Source organism: Hippoglossus hippoglossus, chromosome 10, assembly GCF_009819705.1.
Source record: "Hippoglossus hippoglossus isolate fHipHip1 chromosome 10, fHipHip1.pri, whole genome shotgun sequence".
NCBI classification, from domain to species: Eukaryota; Metazoa; Chordata; class Actinopteri; order Pleuronectiformes; family Pleuronectidae; genus Hippoglossus; species Hippoglossus hippoglossus.
Window position 1 is genome coordinate 9,739,854 of NC_047160.1, and position 14,785 is coordinate 9,754,638.

At 39.0% G+C, this 14,785-nt stretch overlaps 1 long non-coding RNA gene across 1 annotated transcript; it reads left to right on the top strand.

The window, feature by feature from the left end:
* The first annotated feature begins 5,314 nt into the window (after positions 1 to 5,314).
* Positions 5,315 to 14,390, top strand: LOC117769472. The gene is made up of 3 exons (XR_004615239.1): positions 5,315 to 5,424; positions 6,311 to 6,322; positions 14,375 to 14,390. It is a non-coding gene; the product is annotated as an uncharacterized LOC117769472 (long non-coding RNA).
* Positions 14,391 to 14,785: the final 395 nt, after the last annotated feature.

Genomic DNA, 14,785 nt, shown 5'->3' on the forward strand with positions numbered 1-14,785 from the left:
GCTATATAATATGATTTGAGGAGACACAGAATCAAGTAATATCTCTTTGGTCTTGCCCCTATGTACGCCTTTCTTTATCTGTGCCCAGGGGCCCATTGCCCATCCATCCAGCCATTGCTATCTTATTATATATTATATGATTAATAATAACGAGTTAAGGAATTGTAGAGACAGTTTAATACTTGAGAGAAAAGCAGTGCAGAAAGAAACAATGAAAATTAAACTACTAATATTGTTAAAATTATTGATTTAAGCCTGTGATGGTTTATCTTCATCTAAAATAGGAGAAAACAGATTATGTCTTAACATGTTAACACAAAGAATTTATCTTAAGGGACTCTGTCTCTTCTTCTGTTGTAGTTACGTGATGACTTTCATCATATCCTGACTGTAATTAACAATTACATTTCATTAACGTCTTGTGTCCATATAAATCATCATTATCTCTAACTCTACCTTATGAATCCAATAGACTTATTGTGATGGGGGAGCAGGGAAACAGCAGCTCGTACAACCTCACCTCCTCAAGTGTTGTACAATTTGTTTCATATATCATTAACCTTTTCACTAGTTTCACAGCAAATGTCACCGCCCGGCAATTCACAATGATGCAGGAAACACTTGATCAATACATGTGCAAATTAATGGCATCTGAACCTCCATAAGAAACAGTTATTACAAGTCAAAGCATCTTTCCAATGACTTAAAAAGTGTTGTGTAAATATAATTTACAATTATTATTATCATGAGATGCCCACAGGTGTATTAAACCTTTTAGAAATTTAGATAAATGTAGTCTGTTATGCTAACAATTAGGAGATCAAGGTGATCATGAATCTAGTGTTTTTCTTTTTTTACATTTTACACTAATTACATTGTTGAAGTGGCAAATAACACGTATCAATTTTGACAATTTTCTTTATTAAAGTGTGAATTTAATCTCATTCATATAAAAAGTATCCCTTTATGGCTTCATAAATTTTCCTTCAAGCCTTGTCTGTAACTCTCTTGGCTGTCACAATTTTTTATTTCAATGAGGGCCAAGAGGAAGCCCACCCACAAGCCTTTCAGCAGATTGAAATAACCTTTCCAGATTGTCCCCGCTGGAGCTATAATTATCACAGCAGCCCTAGCTGTTAGTGGAAGGGCTCAATCGGCCCCTGAATACCTTGCCAGGTCCCTGTGTGACGCTGGTTTCCCATGGCCGCCCATCATTACAGAAAAAAACAAAACCTTGTATAGGAAAGAAAATAGATATGGCTCCCGCTCACAAATGTACAGGAGGTGAGTAAAGGTCAACCTACACATTGGCAAGTGCAAGATCTGCCACTGATAGAATCTGGTCACTTTTTTTATTTATTTCTTTACTGATTTGCTGCTATGACTGCATCACACTGGTCTTTTACTTTCTACAAGGGGAAGAATAGATTTATTGACCAATTCACTTAAGTCTATAACAAAAGAGCAAGTCATACAGTATTCCACCATTGCACTCTGGAGCTGGAAGAGAGGTTTTGTTGACAACAATGTGTCAGAAAGCTGGATTGAAGCATGACAAACATACACAGGAAACAGGCATAAGAATGGGCAGCTTTCACTATCACTCTCTCAGGTCCCAGGCGTCCTGAAGGAGCCTTGTGTCGGAACTTTGTGGAAAGTTAGTTTGGGGAAAGAGAGAGGGAGTGAATACTGTGTATAATGTACCAACTGACTGGATTAAAGTAAGCAGAAACTCATGTAGACAGCTTTCTTTTTGCTTAGGTCTGCTGATGTTGCTGGTCAGAAGAGTTCATAAGAAATAAGAAATAGAGCCATTTAATTTGTGTTTTGCACGGATCAACAGTAAAATTGGTTCTTTATAGCCCGTCATCATCAGCCCCTCATGATGAGCATGATACAATACTGCACTGTTATACGTTTACTGCTGGCAGATGCCTCTGGAGCAGCAAATGTGTGCTATGAGTGTGCTATGAGTTTGGGCCATGCATCTAAAAGAAACACGGTGTACAATCAACATAAAGAAACGTTTCTCTCTTTACAAAAAAACTTCAAATGGTTTACAGGAGTTCTGTTGCTTTATATTCAATGCAAGCTTTCATGTAATCTAGGCCAATGCCATATGACTTGAACCCAGTGGCATGCGGTTCATTTTACAGATAGGCAAGTAGACCAGAGAAACCAATTACCAACCCCCATCAATCAACCCATTCTGTACTCCTATCTGGCTGAGAGAGTATTAGGGTCAATACTTGGAATGTGTCATTGGAGTGTTTTTTGAAGATTACCATTGAATTCTCAGTTCAAACGACAATGCAGAATCTTGTATTTCCCTGCCTCAATATGCCTCAACCATAACTCTCATTAGGAAGACAACTTAAATCCATTCAGTGTTTCCTCTGGGATTTTTTTTTTCCAGCGGGGTCGGTGTGGCCACCACCCAAAATAAATAAGATAATATAAAATCAAAAGTGATGTTATTATTTTTGAATGTTTCAAATCAATGTACTTAAGGCTCGTGTGGTGAAAAACTCTGATTGTAGCCTTTACTGTATCCAGGTGGCCCTAAACTCTCGATCGAATCAAATATACATGAAGTAAACTTTAGGTACTGTATGTGTCCTAATAACTTCTGATTAGTGTTGGTGTTTATTGTTAATGTGTAAAGTGAGTGCAGGTCAGAGGGAGAGTTTGGAGGAAGAACATGCAGCAGGGTAATACAGCACAGTACAAGGATACCGGGTCGACGATGTGTGTCTGCCGTCACCCTGAAGCAGCGGCGGGAATAATTTAGCAGTGGCTTGATAAGCACACTTGTCTTGCAGCTAGCTAAAGCTGGTCACTCATCAGCCCATGCAAAAAAGTGCAAAACTAGAAGTACTGCCTTGCGCTTGCCTGCCTCCCCCGACCAGTGTTCGTGGCATATAGCTTTCACAATAATACAAAGTCACCTTAACCTCTGACCGATGAAATTGAATTGGTAAATCCTTTGTTGCCACCGTGACATTGACCTTTGACCACCCAAATTTAATTAGAACAGTCTCAGGGAAAATTGTGCCAAATGTGAAAGGATTCTCTTGTTCTTGAGCTTGACCAAATTCTAATCAGTTCATGTGTCCCAATGAACATTTGTACGGAATTTGAAGAAATTCCCTCATGGCATTCTTGAGGTATCATGTTCAAAAGAATGGGACGGACATATGGGCAGACAGACAACCTGAAAACACAATGCCAGGGGCCACTGGCTGTCTCCACCGTGCAGGCCTAAAAATGTGACTCCTCCCCTGCTTGACAAGCCCCTGCCTTCATCAACGAGACACAGTCACACCCACAAAAATGACTGATATGACAGATGAAGCATCATCTGGTAATCAAGCTAGGTTCCAGAGACAATGCTACACCCACATGAGGTCGGTGAAAAAGGGTTTGCATTGTGAGGCAAGGCTGAGGAGCAATGCTGCATGTGGAGCTGTGGCTGAGCCGTGTGAGAGTTTCATGTGTGTGTGTGTGTGTGTGTGTCTGATACTGCAAATTCTGTACACATGCTTGGCTCCTGGTTGGGTGTTGGTATGTCTACGTGTCTACACGCCTGCATTTGAGTGGTGTACAGCTTCTTATCTCCAAATATCTGGGCACGTGATACTAGTCCGTCACTAACACATACCGTATGAATTTCAATGAAACATTGTATACTCCTGAGTGTTCCTGATAGCTGGCAGTTCAGTCCAGGACGGCATGGGGCCAGAATTACTCACAGACACAGACAGAAAGCTGTACTATTTATGCCGTAGGCTACTTCCCTCCTTATCACATGACAGCACTGGAGAAAATCTGGGCATGTATCCTCTTTTAAATACTTTCTGTAATTTATGCACTTTGAAGAGCAAATGAAATGGTCAAGTTTATAATTCTTATCATAACTGTTTAGGGTTAAGCTGAACAGTTATGATAAGAATTATATCAACTTAAATAGTATAATATATACAGTATATACATGTGCGCACACACAAACACATGTATATATAGTTATATTTCTATACATACTGTATGTATATACATTTAAATATGTATGCATGTGTTCATATATTAATATATATGCATATATTATATATATATATATATATATATTAACACGTGTATACATATATACATATAGGTATATACACACATATTAAATAAACACGTGTATATATTTATCTTATTATAATCATTTATTTGTTTATGATAGAGGTGAAAAATAGACAAGATCTCGACGCTCAGTTATGGAAATGTATTTTTTTTTTTTCTTCCTGAATCCATTTCTAAAAGCAATTTATTAGTTTGGGGTCCTTGTTTATCCACCTGCAACAAAAGCAAAAATGGCCATGAAATATTAATAGAAATGTCTAAAAGTAAGTTTGGCACAGCACGAAGACATCTGCTCATGGTCTAAGGTGCACTTTCACGACAAATGTTTCACAACACATTTTCTTTTACTGCAACCTTAAGTACCTTGAAATAAAGGCAGAACCTTTTACTGTTTGTCTTAGACCTAGGGGCCTTGAGTGTTGCTTTCCTTAATAGGTTTTTAACAAGAAAGGGTCTGACTTACATCTTATATCAGTGTATTATTGATAAAAATATATCTGTCAGTCACCACCTCTGTCTGAAGGCTTCATTTTAGTATTTATAACCTGGAACACTATGTGAGTGGCCAGCAGGCAGGAATAGAAAGGTGTGAACAGGTCTGGCTGGTCTGACGAGAGCCAAAATACTACAACAAAGCTTTCAGGAAACGTACATCTCTGGAACATTCAACTGTGTGCACATGGGACAGGTGTGCAGAGGCCATGTGTAGGGGCTTGTGTACAAACTGTACATATTTGCGCACATGTACCGTATGCACTGCCACCAAACGTCAACTAATTTAAACTGTGTTAAGCACGACATTGCTCACAAATTCATAAACAGCTGCAGCTCCCAACTGTGAGGTTAAATTTAAAAAAAAACACTGGTAACTGCACTTGATTTAATGAAGCCAGCTTTGAACGTATGCTTGAGTGAGGCTCTCAAATTGGAGAGTGCTCTGGTAATTGCGTTACAGAGATGCTCTCTTACTGCCTGCTATCTGACTTCCTGCAGGTGTCAAGCAAGGAAGCTTTAGATTGCTCACATTTCCATTCAACATTGTAATTTATAATAATAATAACTTTAATTCCCCAAAAATAAAAAACTTATAAAGCGTCTTTCAAGAGACCGAGGATTCTTTACATGTGTCACTAGGAAGAAGTTTGCCAAATGAGAATTAGGAAAACCTCCATCTGCAAATAAAGGTTTTCTTAAAGGTTCAGTGTGTAGAATTTAGTGAAATCTAGTGGTGAAGTTGCATGTTGCAGCTGAATACCCCTCACCTCACCCTCCCCTTCCAATCATGAAAGAGAACCGGTGGTAGTCTTCAGTCGTCATAAAAACTCAAAACGTGTTTAGTTTGTCCAGTTTGGGCTACTGTAAAAAAACATGGCGGCCTCCGTAGAGAGGACCCGCTCCAGATGTAAATATAAAGTATTTAAATATAAAGGACCCATTCAAGAGTTAAGAAAACAACAATTTGTATAATTTCGAAGAAACACACTATTGAAAACATCACTAGGATTAGTTTATATTTAGTTTCTGCCAATAGATCCCTTTCACCTAAATCTTACACACTGGACCTTTAAAAGATGTGAGATGTGAGATATGAGTCATAAAAGAAGAAGTTAGTTTAATGGGGGTGTTTTATTCCCAGACACCCCGTTGTGCTCTTTGGTGTTTCTAGCGAATGTTTAATGATCAGCTGCAGGAAATTCTTTCTTTCTGCAGACATTATTGTTGACACAGTATAAACAGTCCAGTAATGACTGGAAATACAGATACGCCATTTGGAGGTAAGTAAAATAGGATATGCAGGGTGACTGACACACATGGGAGAATTCAGAGAGGTAGAACAGTGCACTTGCACCCTCTGATTTTAGTAAAATTATTAAACTGTGTGTAAGCATACTGTTTTCTAGGGAAAGTGTCTTAAAAGGGTTTATACTGGTGTTGAGATCTCTTCAACTCTTCCACAAGCTTTCTTTAACATATTTGGATGTGTGTTTTCCCATGAAGATGACTCACTCTTTTCATTTTCACTCACCTTTTCTGCTCAGTTGCTGTCTGGTTGCCATGCTCACACAGATGCGCCCAGAGAGCAGGAGGTTCAGAGAAGAACAGCTTCGGTCTTTTTGTCCTTTACGTAGTGGGGGGGCCTAAAAAGCCAAATGAAAAGAGCTACAATTAAAGACTCCCTGGGCAGAGAAGACAGTCTGTGCAGAGTTGAGGAAAAGGGGGGCTCAGCCAACATCTCAAGGTAATATTCTTTTAAATGCTGCAATCAGCAGCAGGATGAGGGGCACAACATGATTCACCATCTAGCTCTCTAACTGCCTCATCATCTTAATGTGTACGTTAAATGAGACACTGGTGAAAAACCACCACCAAAGAAATAATAAAAGCCAAGAATGATTTTCATTTTCAAGTCATAGCCCAGGACAGCAACAATTACCAGAGAACAGACGACCTGTGCTGCCGTGGTCCTCCGCCTCCTTTTAATTACCACAATTACAGACAGCAAAACACTGTTAACTCAGTAGTGAAACATCAAATCCTAATCACATGACTTTACCTCTCTACCTCTTTACCTCTATCTAAATACAATATAATAAATCCAATACAGTCTAAGATTGAGAATCTTACTTAATATAATTGTATGCACCTTGGTTACAACTGTTATAACAGTTTACTGTAATACTCAGCACATTTAGGCTGTGATTTCTTGCTCATCACAATGTGCAGCTTTGGATTGAAACGGAATGTAAATGAAACTAGAATAGCACTCAGTAGCATGCACATCTCCACCAAGGCCAAACAGACCACTTAAGATGGAATTGCACACATTCATACACATCCGTCCCCTAAATGTGTCTGATTATTTCCATTAAGATTCATCACATGTTTGCACATATTATATTCATATTCATGTTTTACTGCACATCTTATAGTCATATTTATTAATTTTAGTCATGTTTCAAATACTGCAATTTTGTACGGTTGTTTTTTTTTGTCGTCTTTTGTATTTAGCCCTTTTTCCTTGCTCTTTGTGAAATTGCCCTTGACATGCTGTTGTAATACAATAATTTCCCAAATTGGGATCAATAATGTACATCTATCTATCTATCTTTGACATATATATAGAAATCTATTTAAATGTGGAAAAATGCCCTATCTCACAATGTTAAACAAAGTCAAATCCTGCTCCGCACACAAAATCTAATGGGTTCTTCTTTGGGTCATGCCCCATCCCTCCCCAAAACTTCATTAAATTCGGTTGAGTATTTTTGTGTAATCCTGCTTACCAATAAAAAAAAACAACTGACAAACGATAACAAAATGTACAACCAGCACCAGTCGCTTTTCCCTGGTTAATGTAATTCATAGCAATGACCTACGAGCAGAGTACTCAGAAATTACTCCTTTGTGCTGTAATGAACTTTAAAAAGGGGAAAGTCACATTCAAGAGAAATGTCCAATAACAAATTAATTCAGTGGACAAATCAAATCAGTTTATAATCATTTTATAAACACTGGCTACATAAAGGACCAAAGACATAAAACAGCACACATTGTTTTATATCTGCTGCAAAAATATCAAAGATAGTTTTTCTGTAGTCTACTATTTGAGTGAGATAGAGGTCAATTTGGCCCTTTTACATGTACTGAAACTTCTTGCCGGAAAGGTTAATTTATTTATCTTTATCTTGAAATCAAAAGCTATGGGGCTACACAGCCTGAAACAGGATATTTATGTAGCAGATAAGAGCTTGACTGTCTTCTGATCTGATGATTTGTAAAAAGTGCTAGAGAAGTACATTCCTCCATTTGTCTGTGTAAACCTGACAAAACAGCATCTATCAAGATCAAAATGTGGATTTAGAGCATCTTTGGTTAAGCCCCGAGTTAGCTCTTTGAGTACAACACGCTGTATCTGGAACTACTTTACACAAAAAGCCTGACAGAGAGGTCTCCTTCTTTCCTGCCCTTCTATTGAGCTAACAAAGTAGTCAGGATATCTAGTATGCACCAGTCGGACGGAGCACAAACACGAGGACATGGGATAAATATGTGTTTAGTCACAAAGGTCTAATCTTTGCTCTTTTCAAATCCGGTCTAGATCTAGATCTCTTAAATTTCCTGTGCACTGTGATGCCACTTAAAACAATTGCATAACGCACATTTCAGGACAGAATGGACGTCAATAAATCTCTGACAAAGCATGACCAATGGGACATCATCAAAGAGGCCATGCTCCTATCTGTTTGATGAATAGCAGGAACAGTAACGTAGGAGTAACCTATAGCTACACCTGGATGTGGCCATTGTTTGAGTCCTCATCCAGTGTGTTGGAATACAGAGTCGCAACAATAGAGAATGCGTCACCGACCAACGCTGCACTGTTGATCACTTATGGGATAATTGAGTGTCATTAAAATGTGTATTTTGTTAGTTTTGGTTTTCATTCGTGCTAATAACACTAATGTTCCAACGTTATGACACATGGCTAACAACAAGTCTGACGGGGTAAGAAACACATGAATTTAAATAAATAACCAGGTTCGTCAGACTGATTTGGGGGAGCAGGCAGACAGACAGACTTTCTGACTGTAATTGAACATCTGAACATCGTTTTAGTGGCTTACACTGATCTTTACCAGAACATTAAAAGCACCTTCCTAATATTCTAAGGTTAGCACTTGGGCCACCAAAATGTCTCTGACCCACTGGGGCCTGGACTGGCTCTGCAGGTGTTCTGTGGTATCTGGCACCAAGGCATTAGCAGCAGATCCTTTAAGTCCTCTAAATTGCTAAATGGGGCCGCCATGGATCAGACTTGTTTTTCCAACATATCCAACAGATGATGGGATGGAATGAGATCTGGGCAATGGCGTATCGTTCTTATCTTGGTTGGCATATTTCCAAGTTTGACCTATATCAGACTGTTGTGCTGATAAATTAAATACTGTCCGGCCAAGAAGAATTAGACCCAGGTTGTAATAAATTGATTCATGGTTTAAGTATTACTCCCATTGCTGGCTAAAGAGGATGAAGCTGAGGTGCAGTGTTAATTGTCCCCTGCAGTTTTAAAACTCATGGTCTTCAGTTGGTTTGAGTCAGTGTTTCTTTAAACACAATATATTGCCATGTTTTCTGCCTATTTATTGAAAGATCATGATTTGAAAACAATCATAAAACCTCTTAGTTCTGCTCTTGATTGAAACTTTTTGTAGCCACAATGTAGCAACACTATGTATGGCTAGAGAGACAGAGAAAAAGAGGTTCAGTGTTAAGGTTCAGATAAGCAGAGTCGTGTGTTATTAGCGATGAGGAGCTGTTTTATTATACTGCCTGTCACTTTACATTAAATGTGATGGATGTGACCTTGCTGCTTGGACCAGGTGCCGCAGTGTGTGCAGCTGTGCACCATTCAATGAAAATGCACTGAAGTATTCTCTAATCTTATACTGTGAATACCATGATGTAAATCAAGAGGATTGCTTTTTTAATGTATTATTTTCTGAAATTAGTCAAATAAATTTGAGCTTGACATTCATGAAGTTGAACAATCTAGGCACTAATCCATTTGAGTGTTAGTAATTCTTTCATTTGTCAACTTAAATATTAACGAGTTCAGTGACCTGGCAGTGAAATCTGTCCGTGGCGTATCTGCTGTTGCATTTGTGAAGTTGTTTCTCCTCACATTTAGTTGGTATGTAGACATTAGATACTTCTTCAGTCATCACATGATATTCTCAGTTAAAATATACTACAAAGGAGATGGGAGTACCAACATTTTAACTTTTTAAACCACTCCAAAGACAGTGTTAGGGGATTTTACCTTTACAATTCAGCAGTTATATTTTTACAATGTAACAGATTTACAACTGTTTGCTTTAAACAAATATAATATATTGTATTTTGTTTTCATACATTTTGCTTCATGTGATGAAAACCTAATGTCATCTAATTGCCCAAGCAGAAGCCGTACATAACATTTTATTATTCTAACTTCTCTCTTCTATCGGCCTCTTTTAGCTGGAAGGTGCAGGTAATCATCCATATCTTGACTGTCTGTCTCTTAACCCTCTAAAGGTTCCAACTATGGCTCTGCTTCTTTTTTTAAACTCTTAACTCACTCACTCGTATCATTCACTTTAAGCTGAATAAGTGAAGCCCATCTCATGCTAAACATGCTTTATCTTTACAAAAGTCTTATTCTTTTTATGGCTAAAATTTTAATTAAAATCCACAATAAATGCAGCAGTGCAAGTAGCTAAAGATAAATGGCTGTCATAGCCAGTCTTGACTGCAAAGAAAGTGAAGTACTTAAAAATGTCAAATTGAAAAATAAACTGCCTCTACCACTAGCTAACGGCCGCATATGTAAGAAGGGCAGCCTACATGACCGGTTAGCTGTTTCCACCACAAACCCTGTCTAATGGGATGAACCATGTCATCACAAGTTTTAAGCTATTGGGGAAAGCTACAGTTTACAGACAAGCCAAATATTTAAACTCCTGAATGTATTACCTGGTATTTACAGAGCATAAAAACAAGCAAGCCTTAAAGCTTAGGTTGTTATTCCTGGAAAGCTAGCAAATGCAAGCTAGACTTATGAATAAAATGCAACCGATACATAACAGCCACTCCCATTGGCCCTCTTGTCAAAGCTGCACACTCTCTGACAACTGCTAAAGGCCGACTTTACCGTGACTCACCAACTTCTGGCTATTTTCTCTGCTTCAGCAGGGAATGTCTCTCCGGCAGAAGACTCAGTGAGAGCACAGGTACACCGACCAATCATTTCATTCCGACAGAACGCTTCAATACTGTTGACTCTATTAGGAAAGTTTAATGCTGATGTAGACTGATTAAAATGTTTGATGACACATCTTTACTTCCTCCCACTATCAAGAAATGAAGCCAAAATATCCCACATAAGAACACCAGGTGGTGATCAAGATGCATTGCCTTCGCTTTTGAAAAGCAATCATCTCGTCCATCTTCATATACAGCCTCCACTCTTTGCCTTGGTAGTGCTCCACCAGTCACCTAACATTTTAAATGAAAGCCTTCCCTAACACACTAGTACCTTCGTACCGTGCTATGAAGGGATCGGGCCCAGTCTACATCCAGGACATGGTCAAACCTTACACACCAGCCTTACACTCTGCTCTGCATCGTCTTGCTGTACCCTCACTGCGAGCTAGCCACTCAACATAATCACGACTGTTTGCTGTCCTGGCTCCCAAATGGTGGAACGAGCTCTTCATTGACATCAGGACAGCAGAGAGTCAACACATCGTCAGCGCAGACGAAAGACACATCTCTTCCGACTACACCTTGGTTAAGAAGATGATGTCTAATAAACCTCGGTCAACTCTGGTGTTTATATAAAAAAAATTATATATATATATTCACTTTAGTTGCACTTACATGGCATTTACATGTAGCACTTTGTAGTTTGGCTTTTTTGAAGAAATTTGTACTTACTTGATTCTTGCTGTTCCAGGTTTATACCCTCATGGTTGAATGCACTTATTGTAAGTCGCTTTGGATAAAAGCGTCAGCTAAACGAAATGTAATGTTATGTAATGTAACATCTAAGAGTAAAGCATAAATATATCTCGCTTTGTATAAAGTTAGGCAATCTGCTTTTATCAAGCAATGAACGATAAGCCCCCGTCTTTTCACCCAGGTCGCTTTGCCCAGATTGCAGGTGATAAATAATGCAGCTTTTCAATTCTTAATTCAGCTGGAAGATGCATTGCCAGAACCTCTAATATTAACGTTGTGTTCCGGAAGAGAGCTAATATAATTATAGCATCTGGTTGCTCCCCATCTCCACCATCATCTCTGACGTGGTGTTTATGAAAAAGGAATGAAAGGGATAATAGATCCGAATCCATCTGCTCGCTCACCTGCATATAAATGGGAATATTTAGTGAAGAAAAAACTGCATCCCAAAGACCCTGTGAGTGGCAATAATGACAGAGGTTGATGCACCAAGTCCTTTTCTTTCTCTAATAACATTTAGAGCATTTGACCTGGAATAATACTGAGCCAAGTTTACGATTTAAAATAAAAGTACTGCATTATTCTCAGGATATATTTTATCTCTGTATGGGTAATATTTGGGCTAAATTGGGCTAACCCAAATATTGGGCTAACCCAAATATAACAGGAAATTAATGCTGGTTCTGATCAGTAATTACAAAAAATTAGACAACCAGATCCTCTGACTGTAATGGTCCACTGATTGAGCAAGAAATCAGACAGTAAGCAGGAGGTCTGAGTGTAGTTTGGTATATTTGGATGTTGCACTGTGTTGGCGTAAACAAACACAGCTCAGACAAATCTTCCAGTAACATTAAGTAAAGAGCAACACCTTTTATGATATACCAGAGTCCAAATATCTGCATCTGTTTTTCCAAAAAAGGAGTGGACAGTGCAGGGCATATTTTCCAAGCTTGTTAAATGATACCAGTTGATATGTATGACAATAGTAAAATAAGATAAAAGTAGATGGCCTAAATACCAAAATATCTTACACCCACATTACATCTCACCAAATATGCACCATCATTAAAATAACTTTTTGACTAACATTGCGTCATTTTCTTTAAAACACTTCCACAATAATAATGCATCATGACATTGGATTTATGCACCGCCCAATCACTTCACCATTCCAGCTGGCAAGCAACTAGCATCAAGCTCACTCATGCTGACTCAAGCTCATCCAACACTTGACATTTGCAGAAACTCTTCCTGTGTTTATAGTTGGTCAGTTATGTAATTTTGATCCAAGAGATCACCCATCGTCACCAAATATTAGTCATAGGTATTTTGCTGTCCTTAAAAAGGACACTGCTGCTGTATGTGCACAGCCAAGCTGTTCACTGGATGGGACCCAAGTTCTCTGACAATGTGCAGCCCTCGTCTTGTCTGTGAACAAGACAAGTGGACATTTCAGCACTTGCTTAAAACAGGGCTGTGAACCATACCAGATCCAGGCAACTAATCAAAAGTGGACCAGAGACCATGTAAGCAACTATTATCAGGTGCCCGTATAATGGAACCTGGTGCATTCTGTGGACCAATTGTGTCATAACTTTGGAGGAAGTGGATGCATGATGCAAGTTCCACGCAGATGGACATACCATGCAGTCAGAGGCAAATGAATGGCCATTGACCAGAAGTAATTCTACATCTTCATGTCTATGCCAGGACAGGACTATGGCATGTCATGATATGTTTCAACCGGTGTTGAAGAAGGTGCAGATTTGCCAGGATCCTATACCACAAGACTCTGTTTGGCAAGTTTGACTTAAATTATAGGTCTCCACCTCCTTGTGTTGTACAAAACTGAAGCCAAAATATCCTGGATACAGGTGTTGCCATCTTGCATCTTGGCCTCTGTATTTAGGTCCTGCCAACCGGGGCGCCGAATGGGGGGAGGGGTTAGGACGATTCCAAGGCCCAAAACTCCCAGTGGTGCCCCTGCCTGCCGATACACGCACTCTCGAGTCAGTCTCATTTGTCAAAGCCATCTTTGAGAATATTTTATTTAACATGTAATTTCACTTTTTAGTTTGGCCAATGATCCATTTGCTAACATGGAGGAGGCAGGGTTTATAACTTATACTGCAGCAAGCCATCAGTGGCCAATCATCCATTGTCCATCTTTATATACTTTCTATATGAACCATGCTGAAAGTTGCTGTGCAATCAATTAGACTGACAGAGCAGTGGAACCCCATCCAACACACAGACTGTGTATAAAGATGGATGACGTGTCTCCACCATCTTGCATATTTGGAGGCAGAGTCTGCACAGTATCAGGGGATGGAGCCACAGTCATGAGATTGCATAGTACACACACTCTACCAATCATGAGTCAGTCTAAGCTTTCAATCATGAAGTTTGACTGAAGATGACTAATTAAAACCAAACTTACCAGAAAAATAAACACATGAACTTACATCAGTGTGATTAGAACTAACTAAAATGACAAAAGCCATCTTTAAGAAATATTTATTGAATGTGTATTAACATGGAGGAGGCGGGGTTTGTACTGCGGCCAGGAACCAGGGGCCTTCAAGATGATTTGGCTTCACTTTTGGGAGTTGTCATGTCATCCATCTTTATATACAGTCAATGGTCTGAACCAGGTTGCTGTTAAAGTAGTCAGAGCAGAAGCATCCCCATGTCTAACGTAACATCACACGTTTAAAGCATGTCTGTTTTGGAGATAACAGTCCAGGACCAGTCTGAGAGGAGAAGACATGGATATTCCCTCGGTGGGGAGCGCTTATGCCTGATTGGTCAGAGAGTACGTTGATCTGGGTTCGGAGGCAGAGCGCTATTGGAAGAATAAATTAACAAACTGGCAGAGCAAATAAGAAATAGAGGTCCCGCAACATATTCTGTAACTGAATAAATATATTTCCCACCACAGTGGGATGTATTCGAGTAACAAAGAATGCAATAGGAAAGAGGAAGAATAATAAATATTGACATGGTAATTAGCTGAAACGGTCATGAGCAGAGTTCATGTGAGGGAGTTCCTCAGAACTTGCACGAGTTATGACCATGAGAACATTTGATTTTTTTTGTCTCAATGTCCTGATTGTTTGAAATACATCACATATTTAGTTTTATTTAAAATATTTTA